A 19,265-nucleotide genomic window follows, 5' to 3' on the forward strand; every position below is an offset into this window, starting at 1 on the left:
TCGGATTATTTGCTCAGCACATGTCTGTCAGTTTGTCGTACTGTGGTGGCTTGCATGTTGCTGTGATGCTGGAAATTATGCCACCGGTGTTCAGATACCAGCAGGGTCACCCATGGAGGACAGGTTTCAGCTGAGCTTCCAGACTAAGACAGACTAGGAAGAAGGACCCGGCAGTCTACTTCTGAAAAGCATTAGCCAGTGAAAACCAGCTGAATGGATCAGCAAAATGTGGTGCAGTGAAACCACGAGCGTCGGAACTCGACGGATCTGCCTTGTTTTTCTGGGTCTCGCAAGCTTTCCACCTTTGACCGGGTACAGTCTTACCACTTTCCTGTCGCTCCCTCTTAGTGGAAAATACTTGAATTTTCCCTCCTCTGACAGGTTTCTGTCTTACACCGGTGCTGGCTTTCGAAGGTTTTACTGTATATCCACACAATGGAGTGTTATTTAGCCACGAGGACAAATGAAGTCCTGGTACTTGCTTCAACATGGATGAACTTTGAAAACACCGTGCTGAGTGAAATAAGTCAGACACAAAAGGTCAAATATTATATGATTCCACTTATATGAAATACCTAGAATAGACAATTGCATAGAGACAAAATTTATTAATCGTGAGCAGGGGCTGCAGGGAGGTGGAACGGGGGTTATTGCTGAAGGGGCACGGAGTTTCCCTTTGGGGTGATGAAAACCTTTGGAAATAGTAGTGATGGTTACTCAGTGTTGTGAATGTGATGAACGTCACTGAATTGTATGCTTAAAAATGCTTCAAATGGCAATTTTTTTGTTTTTTATGTGTGTATATGTATGTGTTTACATACGTACATAAGTACATATATATACATGTATGTATGTGTGTATACATACGTGTACATATATAAATATAGCTATCGTTGTTAGTTGCTGCCACGTCTGCTTCAACTCCTGGCGACCCCATGTGTGTAGAGTAGAACTGCTCCATAGGGTTTCCAAGGCTGTGAGCTTTTGGGAGCAGATCTCCAGGCCTTTCTTCTGAGGTGCCTCTGGGTGGGTTCAAATGGCCAACCTTTCAGCTAGTAGTCAAGTGATTAACTGTTTAAAATAAAATTAAAAAATCCCAACAACGCCAATCCCCCAAACTAAGTTCTAAACCCTTTAAAATTCCCTGTCGTGAAGAATAGCAGGGTTGTTGTTGTTGTCAGGTGCCATTGAGTTGGTTCCGCCTCAAAGCGACCCCGTGTACAACAGAACGAAACACTGCCCGGTCCTGCACCATCCTCACAATCATTGTTATGCTTGAGCCCATTGTTGCAGCCACTGTGTCAGTCCATCTTGTCGAGGGTCTTCCTTTTTTTCGCTGACCCTCTGCTTTACCAAACATGATGTCCTTCTCTGGGACTGGTCCCTCCTGATAACGTGTCCAAAGTCCTTGAGAAGAAGTCATTGCTGGGGGTAGCAATGCCATTTAGAGAGGAAGGGCCCAGTCACTTGTCTGTCACCTCCTGTGACCTTGAGTGGGCTCAGCCCTGTCCCTTCTCTGCACAGTGGGGGTAATAGTCCTACCCCCTCATGTGTCTCGCAGGACTGTTTTAAGAATTACACGTGATACACTGGAGAACATGCCCAGCCAACCATCAAGTATCATGTGAGTGTTGGCATGTTTGTTGCTGGGGCCACAAATTGGGGGGGAAACTTGGGCAGAGAAGCAAACACTGAACCCATGTCTGGGGCCAGGCTGGGTGTGCATTTCCACCTGTGCCTCACCCACCTTTTCAGGTGCTAGCTGTCTGGCTTTTGTTGTCTAATCCGTATAATAAAGTCCCCGGCGGGCCTGTGGCTTCTCCCTGGCTGCTGCTGGCTTGGGAACACCGTCCATGCTGAGTAACAGCCAGGGGGTAGGGGAGAAGCATAGATCTTCAGTGACAGTTTATCAAGGCAGCCATAAAAAAAAAATCCTGCCACCAGTTAGTGGGCAAGGTCTCGTCTGACAGGTGCTATGTAATCAAAGTCATGTGCTTCCTGGCTGCAAATTGCCTGCTGGCGGATATATATAATTCTTATGAAGTGAGAGGAAGGGCCCCAAAGATCTGCTACATCACTCAGTCTGTTTATAGGCACCGGGGGAGATTAACAACCAAGTGGAGAATGTTCCGCTGGCTAAGCCTCAGCCTTATATAAACCGCGACTCCGTCACCGGGTATTTGTCTGGCGTCTAAGCCCTGTGCGCCCAGCCTGGGCTTGTGCCAGGTAAATAATTCTTGTGTCTTACTGGAGAGATGAGCGGCTGTTAGTACCCGAGTGCGCAAGTCTGGTTAATATCCAACTTAGCAACAAGAGGAAAAGAGAGATAAAAACTTGCTCCCCTATCCCCTCTTGAAGGAGCCCTGGTGGGGTTGGCAGTGGGAACCCACCCAGTGGCTCCGTGGAAGAAAGAGCTGTCATCTGTCCCCATAAAGATTACAGCCTAGAAACCCTATAGGGCAGTTCTGTTCTGTCACATGGGGCTGCTGTGCGTTGAAATTGACTCGATGGCACCTCATAACAACAACGACCCCCTCTTGATGGAAGGAGCACTTTCTGTAGTTGGCTTATGGGAACTGGTAGAGAATATTGTTCAACCATCCAAGAAGGCACCAAGAAAGGAAATTGAGTCAAAGTCTTCGTCTGGTCTTTGCTCTGCCACGTCCCAGTGGCTCTCCAGCCAGTGCGGCTGTGAATGAAATCTGAACGTTGTAGGTGAAAGACAAGTTAAAATAATTAAATTGGAAGTACTGTATAAAAGTTGAACATTTTCCAACTTGCTTGCTTTGGACATGTCATCAGGAGGGATCAAGCTAGAGAAGGGTGTCGTGTTTGGTGAAGTAGGGGGCCAGCGAGGGCCAGGGAGACCCTTTCTGAGATGGATTGGCACAGTGGCCAAAAGTGATTGACTCAAACCTGCCAGCGATTGTGAGGATGACGCAGGATTTCGCTTCCGTTGTGGGTAGGGTCGCCATGAGTTGGGGTGGACTGTACGGCAGCTCACAACAACCACATATGAAAGTTGCTCAGTTTCAGTAACATCGATGGTGAATACACAGTTGCTGGATACACCGGAGAGAAATTGGAAGACTTTCATCCCCTTTTCCTCACCTGATTCTGAGAATGCTGAAAAAAAAATGTTGAAAAACATATTTTGCATTTCTGACACCCCCCCGAAGATATTAAAATATTATGCGTTTAATGAAATACTGTTAATGATTGAAAATAAGTTTAAACCAGGAGTTGGCAAATGTTTTCTGTAAAGGGCCAAAGAGTAAATATTTTAGGCTTTGCAAGCCGGTCTCTAGAAACTACTCAACTCTGCTGTTGTAGTGTGAAAACAATAAAAAATTATGCATAAATAAATAGTTGTGACTGTGTTCCAATAAAACTTTATTTACAAAAACAAATGGTGGGCTGGATTTAGCCCACTGGCTGCAGTTTGCTGGTTCACACCAACAATTAAAAAAGAACATTTGTTTGACGTGTTATAGTTTCTAGAATGTTCTCAGAGAGACGTCCATTTAAAGTGTTCTGTTGATTGCTACCCGTGTCTTTTAAAGTGACTCCCTGCATGAGTAATAGAGTGGAGGATGGGCACTTTGGGTGAGAACGGGGCATAGTGTCCTGTGTGTTGGGCACTGATGCTGATAGTTTCCCTTATTCTCATATCTGTGGTGCTTTGCTTAACCTGGCAAAAATGTGAGGTTTGGAAGCTCGTAGCTCCATTTGTAAAGAGCCCTGATAACTCAGTGCTTAAGTGCTTGACTGCTAACCAATAGGTCAGGGATTCGAACCCACCAGCAGCTCTGAGGGAGAAAGATGTGGCAGCCTGCTTCTGTAAAGATTACAGCCTTAGAAACCCTATGGGGCAGTTCTGCTATGTCACAGGGTTCCTATGAGTTGGAATTGACTCAGCGGCAACAGGTTTGGAGTTTTTTTTCGAGCTCTATTTGTGGGAAAATTAAACACACTTAAAAGTAAATTAAATTAGGAGATTTGTGATCATTAGTTAAGTCAATTATTTTTTTTTAAAATGTAATGGACCGAGCATGGTAGAGTACACAGTGGCATGCTCAATAAATATTTGTTAGAATGAACGATAATTTTATGAGCCAGTCACGTCATACGTAATGTGATTATTTTGTTCTAAAACTAATGAAGTGACCGTAAAGCAATAAAGCCTGCTAAAAATAATCCATGTGCCTGTAAAAATTCAAAACAGGAGAAGAGGCTCCTGCTGGATTTCAGCCAAAAGCAGTGCCTGTCTCCTGCCAGCTGTCCGACGGTGGTGCTTGTGACCTCGGTCCAGGGTGTTCTGTAGCCCTTAGGCCCAGAAGCTTGGACTTGTCATACTATGAGCTGACATGTTTTGAGAGTGGGACAGCCTTATCCAAGCTCAGGAGACCAATGGGTAAAACAGAGCGCCCACTTTAAAAAAAAAAAAAATTTTTGTTGTTGTTGTTGAGAATACATCCACGCCTTACTTACCAATAAGGTTGGGTTCCAAAGACCAGGTCATTCTATGAAAATTGGCATTATGCAAAAACGGAGGATGACCACATCAGATCACAAAATGGAAGATGACTACATCATTAACCAACTGCCAAACCACTGAGAATCATGGCTCAGTCAAGTTGGCACATAGGTTTAACCATCATAACCAGTGTTACTCTAACCTCGCACCTCAGTGTTCATTACTGTCATACGTTATTTATGGCAAAATAGTCTATAGTAGATTTTTGGCTATTCTCATAAATTCAACATGTTGGATAATGAGATAGCTGATAAGTGAGGAGTGGGCATATACACAGCAGAACATACACCAGTTCAACAATTTCTACATTTATAATCCAGTGACATTGATTACATTCTTTAAGTTGTACAGCCATTCTCACCCTCTGTCTTGGTCATCTAGCGCTGCTATAACAGAAGTACGACAAGTGGATGGTTTTTACAAAGAGAAGTTTATTCTCTCGTAGTCCAGTAGGCTAGAAATCCGAATTCAGACCCCAACTCCAGGGGAAGGCTTTCTCTCTCTGTCGGCTCTAGAGGAAGGTCCTTGTCATCAGCCTTCCCTTGGTCTGGGAGCATCTCAGCACAGGAACCTCAGGTCCAAAGAACATGCTCTGCTCCCAGCACTGCTTTTTGGTGGTATGAGGTTCCCATGTCTCTCTGCTTGCCTCTCTCTTCTACATCTCAAAAGAGACTGGCTTAAGACACTATTTAATCTTGTAGACGTCATCAGTGTAATTGCCACCAATCCATCTTATTGCATCATAGTGATAGGATTTACAACACATAGGGAAATCCCATCAGAAGATAAAATGCTAGACGATCATACAGTCATACAAGGAAATCATGACCTAGTCAAGTTGACAGATATTTTTGGGGGACACAATTCAGTCCATGACACCCTCTTTTTCTGAATTGTTCCTTCTCTATTAGTATAAATTCACTACCCCCTAAGTTTCCTGTCTGGTCTTTCAAGTTGCTATTGTCAATTTGATCCCATATGGTTTTTTAAAAGAGCACAAAACTCAAGACAGAAATTATCTTACTAGATAAGCTAAACTACCGTTAAGAAGAGTTTCGGAGATATTTTTGGTTTAAGATACAAAGATTACCTTAGGGCAATAGTTTCAGTGGTTCGTCCAGCCTCCATGGCTCCAGAAAGTCTGGATTCCATAAGAATCTTAAATTCTCTTCTACATATTCCTCCTTTTGATCAGGATTCTTCTATAGAATTTTTGTTCAAAACGTTAAGTAATCGTAGCTGGGAACCAACCAGTTCTTCTGGTCTCATGGCAAAGGAGGCAGATGTTCGTGGAGGTGATCAGCCACACATTCCATTTTCCAGAGTACCCACGTTGTGGTTTACGATGAGCAATGTGCCTGGTGTGAGGCTGGGTCGTGTGTCTCAGCCCTTGGCACCTGTGAGGACTTTGGGGGGCAAGCAAGCCCCAGAAGACTGCTTGGGAAGGTGAGAGGATGGAGTGACTGAAGAGAGGGTGAGGCTTGGATCCCGACCTTATAGGCTCAAGACTCTAGGAAGCACTGCAGGGTTTCAAGCAGAGGAACAATGGGGTCAGAGCTACGTCTTACGGGGGTCATGCTCGTGGCATGGGGGGAATTGGGTTAGAGATGGGCCGATGGTGGTGTCGTAGTTGTCTAGTGCAGAAATGCCACAAGTGGATGGCTTTAACAAACAAATTTGTTTTCTCACAATTTAGGAAGCTAGAAGTTGAAATCCAGGGTGCTGGCTCTAGGAGAAGGCTCTCACTCTCTCTGTTGACTCTGGGGGTAGGCCCTTGTGTCTTTTCAGCTTCTGTCCCCTTGCCCCTTGGAGATCTCATGTGGCGTGAATCTATCTTTCCCCACCTGTGTTTCCTTGTTTCTGTGCCTGATTTACCTTTTTACATCTCAGAAGTGATTGGCTTAAGACACATCCTACACTAACTTGGTCTCATTAACATAGCAAAGAAAACCTTATACCCAAATGGGATTACACCCACGGGTAGAGTGGTTAGGATTCCAACAGGTGTTTTGGGTAACACAATTCAATCCATAACAGGTGGGAACGTGGGACTATGACAGGTGCTTTGCTAGAAGCCTGGGCTTGTGGAGAGGCATCTTGGCTGAGAACCACCTGACTTGGCTTCTTTGTCCTGCTTGGCCACCTACCTGGGGTGTAACCTGGGCAAAGGACATATCCTCCTTGAGCCTCACTTCCCCCTCCTTCCACCCCCGAGTCCATTGGAAAAAATGAAATCACTGACTTTTCTGAGCTCTTGAAAGTAATAAATGAGATAATACACAAAAAGTGCTTAGTGAGCACAGTACCCGGCACTTTGAAAGTACCTGAAGCCCACTGGTTATTATTGTCATTATTATCCTTACTGTCTTCAGGAAAAATGGAGAAAAAGCAAAGGTGTCACTTTGATGACTAAGGTGTCCCTGACTGAAGCCATGGTCTTTTCAATCAACTCATATGCATGCGAAAGCTGGACAATGAAAGAATTGGTGCATTCAAAGCGTGGTGTTGGTGAAGACTATTGAATATCCCATGGACTGCCAGAAGAACGAACAAATCCATCTTGGAAGAAGTACAGCCAGAATGCTCCTTAGCAGCCAGAATGGCAAGATTTCATCTCACGTACTTTGGACATGTTATCAGGAGGGACCAGTCCCTGGAGAAGGACATCATGCTTGGTAGAGGGAGGGTCATCGAAAAAGAGGAAGACCCTCAGCAGATGGATTGACACAGTGGCTGCAACAAAGGGCTCAAACATGGCTACTGTTGTGAGATCGGTGCGGGACTGGGCAACGTTCCATTCTGTTGTACCCGAAGGTTGCTGTGAATTGGAACCGACTCGAGGGCACCTGATAATAATTTTCATAGAAGAGGAAGTGATGGGGGATGAATTGTAAACACATAGTTGATTGTATTTTATCCGGATTCTGCACATTCAAAGCTTTGTTATGAAGATGGTTCTTGGTTTGAAAGGAGAAGGGGGATTGGTCCGCCCCTTTTCATTTGAAAAGAGCTGTGAAGCTTGTGTTTGCACGGCGCCCACCACTTTCAGATGGAAAAGTCCTTTTAGCTTTACTTCAGCGTTATCCTTTCATTCTGCACGGTTTTTCAGCCACAGAGTAAACAGCGATTTTTCTGACATATACCCTTTTAGAATAAATGCCACTCACTGTGCCAGTCTTGGGAAATTTAATGAGCTGGTGTAGTATCCCAGTTTGTCCTGAGAGGAAGAGAGAAGAGATGTGATACCCAGTGTCACAAAATGTGGGCGTCGGACATAGATTCTGGTATCACGTTCTTGGTGTCGATTGTATTAAGACAAAAAGATGTGGTACACCCTTTCCTGTAAGGAGTCTCACTTAGCTTGTTTGACAGGTAGAGAAGATGTGTTATGAAACACATGCAAAGATTGTTGTCACTCGTTTTTAAATAGGACTTGTCATTCTCCTTGCGGTACGCTTGCTTAGCATAATGGAGGGGTGGCTGTGAGGCACCCAGGTCGCGTTTCCTTCCGCAGGGACGTGTTTTCTGCTTGTCGTCCAAGGAAACGGCCTTGCTTGTGCTCTGAGAAAGTAGAAAGGACACGCAGAAATGTAAGGTGGTGTCGTGGATTGAACTGTGTCCCCCCAAAACGTGTGTCCGTTTGGCTAGGCCATGATTCCCAGCATTGTGTGATTGTCCGCCATTTTGTCATCTCATGTGATTTTCCTGTGTGTTGTAAATTCTGTCTCTGTAATGTTAATGAGGTGGGATCAGAGGCAGTTATGTTAATGAGGCAGGAGTCCATCTATAAGATTGGGTTGTATCTTGAATCAATCTCTTTTGAGATACAAAAGAGAGAAGTGAGCGTAGAGATAGGGGGACCTCATGTCACCGAGAATGAAGAACCAGGAGGGGAGTACATTCTTTGGACCTGAGGTCCGTGCACTGAGAAGCTCCTAGACCGGGGGAAGATTGATGCAAGGACCTTCCCCCAGAGCCGACAGAGAGAGAAAGCCTTCCCCTGGAGCTGGTGCCCTGAATTTGGACTTCTAGCCTCCCAAACTATGAGGGAATAAATTTCTTTTTGTTAAAGCCATCCACTTGTGGTATTTCTGTTACAGCATAGATGTCTAAGACAGGTGGTTTCTTGCACAAGAATTTAGTGGCTGATTGTTGTGGGGGCAGCTTTGGTCACAATACCTGGGGCAAGAGGAAATGTTTTCACAGGGAACTTTTAAAGGCGTGACTAGGAGAAACCTGGGCTGAGCTGCTAGTTAATGAAACCAGTGGCGAGAGAAGTAGTTGAAGCTGGGAGCTTTGGGGATCCTGGAGTTTGGTGTTTGGGTCTGGGTGTGAGGAAATGACAGTTTAGCACAAGTTATACTCCATGGAAGGTTCTCTGGGCCGTACAAATGGTTAACATACTTGGCTGCTAATCAAAAGGTTGGTGGTTCGAGTTTACGCAGAGGCACCTTGTAAGACAGGCCTGGTGATTCTACCTCCAAAAAATCAGTTACTGAAAACCCTACAGAGGGCAGTTCTACTCGGACGCACACGGGGTCACCATGAGTCAGAATCAACTCCCCAGCAATTGGTTTGGTTATTTTTTTTCAGGGCGGGGAGCGGTTCTTCAAAGAAAGGAAACATATATTTAAATGTTGTGTTATATATTATTATTAAAGAGCCCTGATGGCACGCAGTGGTTAAGTTTAGCTGCAAACTGAAAAGTCGGCAGGAGAAAGACGTGGCAATCTGCTTCCATAAAGATTACAGCCTTGGAAACCCTACGGGGCAGTTCTACTCTGCCCCGTAGGGTTACTATGAGTCCAAATGGACTTGACAGCAGTGGGTTTGGGTTGGTTATATTATTATTATATATTTTTTTGTAATAATAAAATTAAAAAAAGAGAAGCAGAAGAGGGTGGGAAGAGATGTAGAGCGGCCAGAAGGGGGCGCTAGATACAGCTCTTTCCTTCTTAGGTTGTTCGTTTGACAGGTATTTGTGTCAATGGGTTGCTGGGCACTGGGGGGCAGAGGTGGATTTGACATGCCCTGCCCTGAGAGGGTGGGAGACGAGGGACAGACAGGGATGGCACTGTGTTAGTCGGGGTGGGAGGAGGCTTTGGGGAGGACAGTGAGGCTCAGGCTACTGCTCGTGGGTGTGTGTGGACGTTAGTCTCTGAGTGCTGCTGTAATGCAGACAGCACAAGTGAGTGGCCTTATAGAACAGACGCTTGCTGTCTCACAGTTCAGGAGGCTATAGGTCCAAGCCAGGGTCTTGGAGGGCTTGATTGCTTCCTTGTTGGCAGCCCCAGGCTTTACCAACACCACCCCCCGCCCTTCTGTGTCTGCACGTCTGTACCTAACCTGCTTTTCTGATAACTCAAAAATGATTAGGTTTAGGACACACCCTATTTGGGTGTGATCTAATTAACATAACAAAGAAAGCCCTATTTCCAAATAGAATCACATCCACAGGTATAAAAACCAAAAAACCAAACCCATCACCATCGTGTCGATTCCGACTCATAACGATCCTACAGGACAGAGTAGAACTGCCCCATAGGGTTTCCAAGGAGCGCCTGGTGGGTTTGAACTGCCAACCTCTTGGTTAGCAGCCATAGCTCTTAACCAGGATTCCAAACACATATTTAAGGGGACATAGCTTAATTCGTAACAGTTGGGGTGTGTCATGGATTGAATTATGTCCCCCCAAAATGTGTGTATCCATTTGGTTGGGCCATGATTCCTTGTGTTGTGTGGTTTTCCTCCATTTCGTGATTGTGATTTTATGTTAAAGAGGATTAGGGTGGGATCATAACACCCTTACTAAGGTCATATCCCTGATCCAATGTAAAGGGAGTTTCCCTGGGGCATGGTCTGCACCACATTTTATCTTACAAGAGATAAAAGGAAAGGGAAGCAAGCAGAGAGAGGGGGTCTTCATACCACCAAGAAAGAAACACTGGGAGCAGAGTGTGTCCTTTGGACCTGGGGTTCCTGCATGGAGAAGCTCCTAGTCCAGGGGAAGATTGATGACAAGGACATTCTTCCAGAGACTACAGAGAAAGCCTTCCCCTGGAGCTGATGCCCTGAATTTGAACTTGTAGCCTACTAGACTGTGAGAGAATAAACTTGTTTGTTGAAGCCATCCACTTGTGGTATTTCTCTTAGAGCAGCACTAGATGACTAAGACAGGGTGGGAGGAGGCTTTGTGGAGGATGCTGAGGCCCAGGTCCAGCGTCCTCTTCACAGCTAGACTTTTGTTCATTCGCTCATCCGTGGCCTGCTCAGTGCTGGGGAGACCTACCCAGAAAGGGCATGGTGCCTGCCCGTGGGAATCCAGCAGTCAAGTACAGCAGCCCCTCGTATAGATGAGTTGGAAGGTGGCTTCCTCAATGTCATATGACAAGCCGTCCTTGACCAAGCCAGCTCCAGGTCCCAGATTCCCCTCTGGCTCCACGTTCTGTATCAATTCCCAGCCCTTCTTCTCCTTCCTGGTCTCAGGCTGGGGTGTCCAGTGGACCAGTGCTGGTTTCCCAGTGGCCTGGTGCCATCTTTGGTAAGACAGGGCCTGGGAGGGTTTCCTTCTAGGTTTGTGTGGTTGGATGGGCATTCTTGTGTCTGCTGTCATGGATTGAATTGAGTTCCCCCCAAATGTGTGTCAACTTGGCTAGGTCATGATTCCCAGTATTGTATGATTGTCCGCCATACTGTCATCTGAAGTGATTTCCCTGTGTGTTGTAAATCCTACCTCTACGATGTTGATGAGATGGGATTAGTGGCAGTTACGTAAACTCAATCTACAAGATTAACCTCCAGTTTAAGGCAATCTCTTTTGATAGATGAAAGAGAGAAGTGAACAGAGAGACAGGGAGACCTCATACCACCAAGAAACAAGAGCCAGGAGAATAGCATGTCCTTTGGACATGGGGTCCCTGCGCTGAGAAGCTTCTTGACTGGGGAAGATTGATGACAAGGACCTTCCTCCAGAGCTGACAGAGAAACCCTTCCCCCTGAAGCGGACATCCTGCATTTGGACTCGTAGCCTCCTAGACTATGAGAGAATAAACTTCTGTTTGTTGAAGCCTTCCACTTGTGGTATTTCTGTTACAGCAGCACTAGGTAGCTAAGACACCTGCCATGGGAGAGCAGAGGGCTGGTATTGGGGAGATGTGGGGATTGGAGAATGGAATACTTCTCTTTGTAAAGCCACCTGGCTTTCATGGGGATGGGATCTTACCTGTGATCCTGGCCACATTGGCAAAGCTTCCTTCCCACCAAAACCACAGCTCTGGGTGTGGAGCTAGACCTTTGTTATTGCTAGGTTCACGTTGTGCCAGCACATGACCTTCTAACTTCTGTAACAACTTTATAAGCAGTGTTTATGTGGGAGTGCGTCATTTCTCCACGCCGTGGTTTTCCTTTGGCCCCTTTTACCCCCGACTTGTTTTAGGAGAGGACCACGTGATGCATGACGTGGGACAGGCTGTGCCCAGATGGAGGAAGTGTGGAAGGGCACAAGGAAGCCAAATTAGAAAGCATAGGAAGTGTTTGTGGAATTGAATTTGTTGGACGGTCCTGCTGAGTTTCCTGGAGACTGGGGTGAGCATGAAAGAGCAGTCTAAAGCTATGGAGGAATCCCTGGGTGGTGCATGCGTGTTAACTGAAAGGTTGGCAGTTCAAGTACATCCAGAGATGCCTCAGAAGAAAGGCCTGGCAATCTACTTCTGAAAAATCAGGCATTGAAAATTCTACGGAGCACACATGGGGCTGCGTGAGTTGGAGTTGACTCCCTGACAATGCTGAGGACTGGGCCACCTGAGGGGGTGTACAGGCATGAATGAGGAAGGAGGGTGGGGCCGCAGCCAGAGGGCTGGGAGAGGCCCTGGCTTTGAGATGTGCTGGCTAGGAAACGTTACCCCAGCTATCCCGGGAGCAGGCGCTCAGAGCTAGAGGGGCCTCGGCCAGCTGTGCTTCTCGTTGGCTGTCATGGGTTTGATTCGCTCTAAGAGCTGACTGGGGAACAGGCTGGCTCTCGGGAGAAGGGAGAGTGGCATTTACTGGGCTTTTACCGCCGGGGCGCTGGGAGAGGCCCGGGGCTCTGCCATCTCAGGTCTTCCTCAGAGCTGGTGCGCGTTGACCCTGGCTTTTCCAGAGTGCCCACGAGGAGGGGCCTCCGAGAAGCCTGTCTGAAGCCTCATCCTAACTGAGTCTCTGGAACCTGGGGTCGTTCTCCCTGTTTGGGCTCCAGGTGCGCACGGACTAATTTTGGTGTTTTGTGGGAAACCCTTGCCCATCTGCTTTCTCTCCAGAAAGCACGCGTTTGGCTTCTGAAGGTGAAGTGGTGGCACACCAACGAGTTGAGGACGGGTCTGTACCTCGCACTACACGCCGCTCCTGGTGGGTGATGCTGTGGGCTGCGCTCACGTGGGGGCTCTTCAGAAGGAGAAGGCTCTCTTGGGAAGATTGTGTTTCATTACCCCCCCTCCTTTTTTTTTTTAAAGGAAGCACATATCTTGTTGATCTTTCTTAAAAACTGCTGAAAAGAAATAAAAACAGTGACACAGCAAACATTTATTGAGTGCCTACTGTATGCCAGGCTGGTGGCAATGGGGAGATAGCAAAGCCACTATCCAAGTTAGCCTCCTCCAGAAATGTTTTGCGCTTCAACTTGATGCTTTGTTTTTTAGAACTTAGTATTTTTATGATCCTTAGTAAAAGACCCGAGACTGACTCAAAAAGAAGAGGGAGTGTCAAAGTGCCTCATTCCTGTCAGCACCTTAGAGCCCAGACAAGAACATCTTAGTAGAAGAGTGGGATTCCTACTTGTCTGTCTTTGCAGTAGGTTACAGGGAACCTGATGTAACCTGAGCTGCCAGCAAGAGGTGGTTAACTGACATTCCCTTTACCCACTGCAAATTCCGACTCATAGCGACCCTAGAGGACAGAGCAGAGGTACTTCCAAGGCTGTAATCTTTACGGAAGCAGACTGCTCCATCTTCCTCCCCGAGCAGTGCCTGGTGGATTTGAACTGCTGACTTTTAGTTAGCAGCTGAGTGCTTAAATACTGCTTTGAGTGCTTAACCACTGTGCCATTAGGGCTTTAGTTAGTTAGGTGCCCTCAAGTCAATTCCAGCTTACAGAGACCCTGTGCACAACAGAACAAAACAGTGCCTGGCCCTGGGCCATCCTCCCAGTCGTTATGCTTGAGCCCACTGCTGCAGCCACTGTGTCAATCCATCTGGTTGAGGGTCTTCCTTTTTTTTTTTTTTCTGACTCTCTACCAAGCATGATGTCCTTCTCCAGAGACTGGTCTTTAGGCTTTAAGGAAAAAAAAAAAAAAAATTCTGTCTAGTTGATTCCAACTCATAGTGACCCTATAGGGCAGAGTGGAACTGCCCCAGAGTTTCCAAGGAATGCTGGTGGATTCGAACTGCTGACCTTTTGATTAGCAGCCGAATGCTTGTCTAGTTAATTTCTTGCTAACGTGGTGCTCCTGGCACCCCCTCCATCCTCTGACATTATCTTCATAGCACAGTGTCAAGTTTTGCAATTACATATTTACATATTATATTAGCTTCCTAGCTGCTGTAGCAAAGTACCAAACTCGGTGGCTTAAAACAATAGAAGTGTGTTGACACAGTTCTGGAGGCTGGAAGTCTGAGTGCAGGGTGTCCGCATGGCCAAGCTCTCTCTGAAGGCTCTAGGGAAAGACCCTTCCTTGTCTCTCCCAGCTTCTGGTGGCCCCAGGCTATCTCAGCTACACAGATGTCTTCCCTCTGTGTTTCTGTCTCAGTGTCTCTTTTCAGATTGGATCAGGACCCACCCTACTCCAGTAAGGCTCACTTAACTGATAACATCTTCAAAGACTCTACTTATTTCCAAACCAGGTCACAGGTGGGGAGGGCTGGGGTTTAGGGCTTCCACTCGATCTTTTTGGAGGGCATAATTCAATCCATGTTGTTATTGCTGGTCACCATCAAGTTGGCGCTGACTCATGGCGACCCTATGTATCACAGAGTGAAACATGACTGGATTCTGCACTATCGTCATGGCCGTTGGCATGTTTGAGTCTATCGTTCCAGCTGTTTTGTGGTGCCTTCCAACCTAGGGGCTCATCTTGCAGCACTGTAAACCCTTACCGGTTGCCATCGAGTCAATTCCGACTCATAGCGACCCTGTAGGACAGAGTAGACCTGCGCCTTAGGGTTTCCAGGGAGCGGCTGGTGGATTTGAACTGTCGACCTTTTGGTTAGCAGCCAAGCGCTTAGCCATTGTGCCACCAGGGCCTCTCCAGCACTATAAAGAAAAAATTTTTTTTTTCTTTTTTCTTTATATCAGACGAATATTCTGTTGTGACTCTGAGGTTTTCATTGGCTAATTTTTGGAAACAGATTGCCAGGCCTTTCTTCCTAGTCTTAGTCTGGACGCTGCACTGAAACCTATCCACCGTGGGTGACCCTGCTGGTATTTGAAATACCAGTGGCAAAGCTTCCAGTGTCACAGCAACACACAAGCCACGGCAGCACGACAAACTGACAGATGAGTGCTGCGTTCAGTCCATAACGCGTACTTCTTGACTTTTCTCCCACTTTGATACAAGCAAGCGCCTTGAAGGCAGGGCCTTGTCTTGTTCGCCTCTGGACCCCAGCCTGGGTGGCACTGGGCACACAGGGGGTGCACAGCAAACATCTGGGTTGGCTCCTGACGAGCACTGGTATGTGACCTTGGGCGAAAGCAAAGGCGTTAGGTCTAAGGTCTGCAGCCATTCTGTGCGTGACCTTGAGCAGTCTGGTGAGCTGCCACCATGGCATGGCCTCACCCACGAGGATCATATGTAGTGGATGTGCAAAAGAGCCCAAACCCTTTGCTGTTGCATCGACTCCGCCTTATAGTGACCCTACAGGACAGAGCAGAGCTGCTCCATAGGGTTTCCGAGGCTGCAGTCTTCATGGAAGCAGACTGCCGTATCTTTCTCCAGTGCAGTAGCTGCTGGGTTCACACCGCTGACCTTTTGGTTAGCAGCTGAGTGCTTAACCACTGCACCACCAGGGCTCCTCGTGGACACGCAGTCCCTTGTAAATGGCAATTAATTCTAAAAAAGTTCGCTTAAGGGGCTGGAACTTGGGCATAGTCGTGGACTCCTCGGTGCCTGGCAGGTAAGTGACACTCAGTAAGTGCATAGTGAACCAATAAAATGCTGGATGCTGTTAGAGCGGTCCTTGGGTGGCACCTGCACTCAGCTACTAACCTAAAGGTTGGCGGTTCCAACCCACACAGCGGTGCCACGGAAGAAAGGCCTGGTGACCTGTTTCCATAAAGATTACCAAAAAAACCCACTGCCTTTGAGTCAATTCTGACTCGTAGCAACCCTACAGGACAGAGTAGAACTGCCCCATAGAGTTTCCAAGGAGCGCCTGGCAGATTCAGACTGCCGACCTCTTGGTTAACAGTCATGGCACTTCACCGCTACACCACTAGGGCTTCCCCATAAAGATGACAGCCAGGAAAACCCTGTGGAGCAGTTCTGCTTTGTAACACATGGGGTCACCTTGAGTCAGAATCGGGCTTGGTTTGGCTCTTTCCGGTTCAGCCTCAGGGCCCCACATTCTTTTAGGGTTGTTTAAGCACGTGGAGGTTTTCCTTTTGAAAACCCTGTACCGTTTCCATTTGTGACCAACCCTCTGGAAGCATCCTGTTGTGTTTGTCCCCAAGGTGCAGGACGCTGGCCCCAGCATCTGCTTGACCGACGTGGTGGCAGCAGAGGTGCCTCTGCTCCTGGGACTGGGAAGACCCCTCTCACCCCGCTGTCCTTGTGGGGAGGCACCGGGCGCTGTGCGGCCCCCAGGCTCCCTCTTTGTGGACCGTGGTCCTGCCTTCTGGCATGACCCTGGGTTTGTACCCACCTAGTGGGAAGTGGGGAAACCCTGATGGTGTAGTGGTTAAGAGTTTGGCTGCTAACCAAGAGGTCGGCAGTTCGAATCCACCAGGTGCTCCTTGAAAACCCTTTGGAGCAGTTCTACTCTGTCGTACAGGGTCGCTATGAGAGCTGTTCTACTCTGTCCTCTAGGGTCGCTATGAGTCAGAATCAACTCAACAGCAACGGGTTTGTTTTTTTTAGCTGGGAGTGGAGTGTGGGGGGAAGTGGTGACTGGAAGGTGGGACCCCATGCTGCTGCTGCCCTGGATTGTCCTTCCTGCCTGAGCTGGGTGGGGCTCTGGGAGTAGGCCAGTGTGCCCCATGTCTGCCGCAAAGCCCCCTCCTCACACACCCTGCCAGTGGGAGGGCCAGTTTGGGCGCTGGTGGCTTTCGGGCTTGCTTGAACAAACCTGGGACTGGTGGGCTAATCCAGCAAGATGTCGACCTCAGGGAAGGATCCACTGGGAGCTTCTGTTGTTGTTGGGTGACGTCGAGTTGATTCCGACTCATAGCGACCCCGTGAGACAGAGTAGAACTGCCCCATGGGGTTTTCTTGGCTGTAATCTTTACGGGAGCAGGCTGCCAGGTCTTTTTCCCTCGGAGGCACAGAGTGGGTTTGAACTGCCAGCCTTTTGCTTAGCAGCCGAGTGCTTAACTGTGGTGCCACCAGGTCCCCTTACTGGGAGCCGGGTATTGGTAATAATTGTTATAAAAAACAACTAGTAGAGCTTCCTGGGTGTCAGACATTCTTACAGATTGAATTGTGTTCCCCCAAAAGATATGTTGAAGTCCTAACCCCTGTACCTGTGAAGATGGCCCTGTTTAGAAAGAGGGGGGTTCTTTTGTTATGTTAATGGGGCCGTATGGCAGTAGGGCAAACCCTAAACCTAATTCCTGTCTTATACAAAGGGAGCGCAGATAAGGTGAGACCCACACACGGAGGAAGAGACCATGCAAGGAACCGGCTACAAGCCAAGGAACGCCAAGGAGCGCTGGGGCTACCCACAAGGAGGGACCCTCTCCCGGAGCCCATGTCCTGATCCCACTTTTAGCCTCCCAAACTGTGAGATGATACATTTCTGTTTTAAAAGCCATCCACTAGTGGTGTTTTTGTGACGGTGGCCCTGGCAAGCTAAGACAGGCTTTGTAAAAACTCATTTTATCCCCATGACAGCCCTGCCAGGATGGTACTGTTATTACCCCAGTTTTACAGATGAGGATGGATGGACAGACAGGTGGTCCCTCAGTCACACAGCGGTGGGGCGACTGGGCCTGGCCCAGAAACCAGGCATTGTCACCCAGTGGCCTAAAAAGGGGGAGAAGCTGTAGGCAAAGGTGGGCGTAGTTCTAATTCATGACACCTCTCCTCTTCTAGAACCTTCCATGGTCTCTTCAACCCAGTGATCACTGCAAGCTCATCTGCCAACCTCCTCTCAGCTTTTGCTGAGGCTTTCTGTTTCTGGTATTTGATTTCGGTTGTCCTGGAAACGGGGTGACAAGTGTTCGGCGTGTTAGCGTTTGCTTCTCCTGACACATCCTCAGCCAGGCAACGCAGTGGAGGGTGGAACCATGCCTGTGGTCACCGTCACATCCCATCCAAGCCTGGATGGAGAACAGACCCCTCCTAACTCACCCCCTTCCGGAGCCACGTCTCCTGGCCCAGACGCAGATCGGAGGCTCTAGGTCGTTCCATTTTCACCTGAACCAAGAGTGGCTTCTTGTTGTTAGGTGCCGTCGAGCCAGTTCTGACTCATAGCGACCCCATGTGACAGAGTAGAACTGCCGCATAGGGCTTCCTAGGCTGTAACCTTTACAGGAGCTGATCGTCAGGTCTTTCTCCTGAGGAGCTGCAGGGTGGATTTGAACCATCAGCCTTTTGGTTAGCAGCTGAGCACTTAACTTTTGCTCCACCAGGACTCCTTAAGAGAGTCTTAAGTTATCTCAAGGAACGGATGCCCCCTTCCTTCCGACTTGCTTTTTTTTTTAAATACAGGTAGTCCCCGACTTACGACATATTTGAGTTATGACGAGCTGCACTTACGACTGCCTTTTTTTTTTTGTACATCTTATTGTGGGTAGCAAACCCTGGTGGTGTAGTGGTTAAGTGTTACGGCTGCTAACCAAAGGGTCAGCAGTTTGAATCTGCCAGGCGCTCCTTGGAAACTCTATGGGGCAGTTCTACTGTGTCGTACAGGGTCGCTGTGAGTCGGATTGGCTCGACGGCACCGGGTTTGGCTTTGTTAGTGACACGGACTACATACGGTTTTGCGGCGCGTAAATCACTGATGTTATCATTCTCAGCTGTTCACTCACAGATGTTCAAAGACAAATAAAGATCAGATTTATAAAGATGCTGATAACAAAAGACGATAGTAATGAAAACAAACAAAAAGAGGTATTCAACTCACGTCAGAACAGACTTATGACAGAGCCCCATCGGAAGTCAGGGGCTGCCGGTATGCATATTTTAATGAGTTGAAAATATATGTAACACAAACACCATCTCAATTTCTACACTGTGACTCGGTGACGTGGATGACGGTATTCAGATTGCGTGACCGTTCTCGCTATCATTTTCCAAATCACTCACTGCCGTTAACATAACCTCAGTGCCCCCAAGCACCAATTCCCCCTTCCCCCTAGTAATCGCTGGTTTCTATATATTTGCTTATTATTGCATATAAGTGAGATTATATAGTACTTGTCCTTTTGTGACTGACGGATTTTGTTCAGCCTGATTTTTTCAAGATTCATTTATGTTGTGGCCTGCATCAGGGCTTCACTTCTCCTTATGGCTGAGTAGTATTCCATTAAGGAGCCCTGGTGG

The 19,265-nt window shown here is 47.5% G+C and overlaps 1 protein-coding gene across 1 annotated transcript in view; it reads left to right on the forward strand.

Annotated features, from left to right (window-relative positions):
* Positions 1 to 19,265, forward strand: part of PARVB (parvin beta) — a 156,758-nt gene that overhangs the window by 29,802 nt on the left and 107,691 nt on the right. The window lies entirely within an intron of this gene.

Source organism: Elephas maximus, chromosome 4 (assembly GCF_024166365.1).
Source record: "Elephas maximus indicus isolate mEleMax1 chromosome 4, mEleMax1 primary haplotype, whole genome shotgun sequence".
Classification (NCBI taxonomy): domain Eukaryota; kingdom Metazoa; phylum Chordata; class Mammalia; order Proboscidea; family Elephantidae; genus Elephas; species Elephas maximus.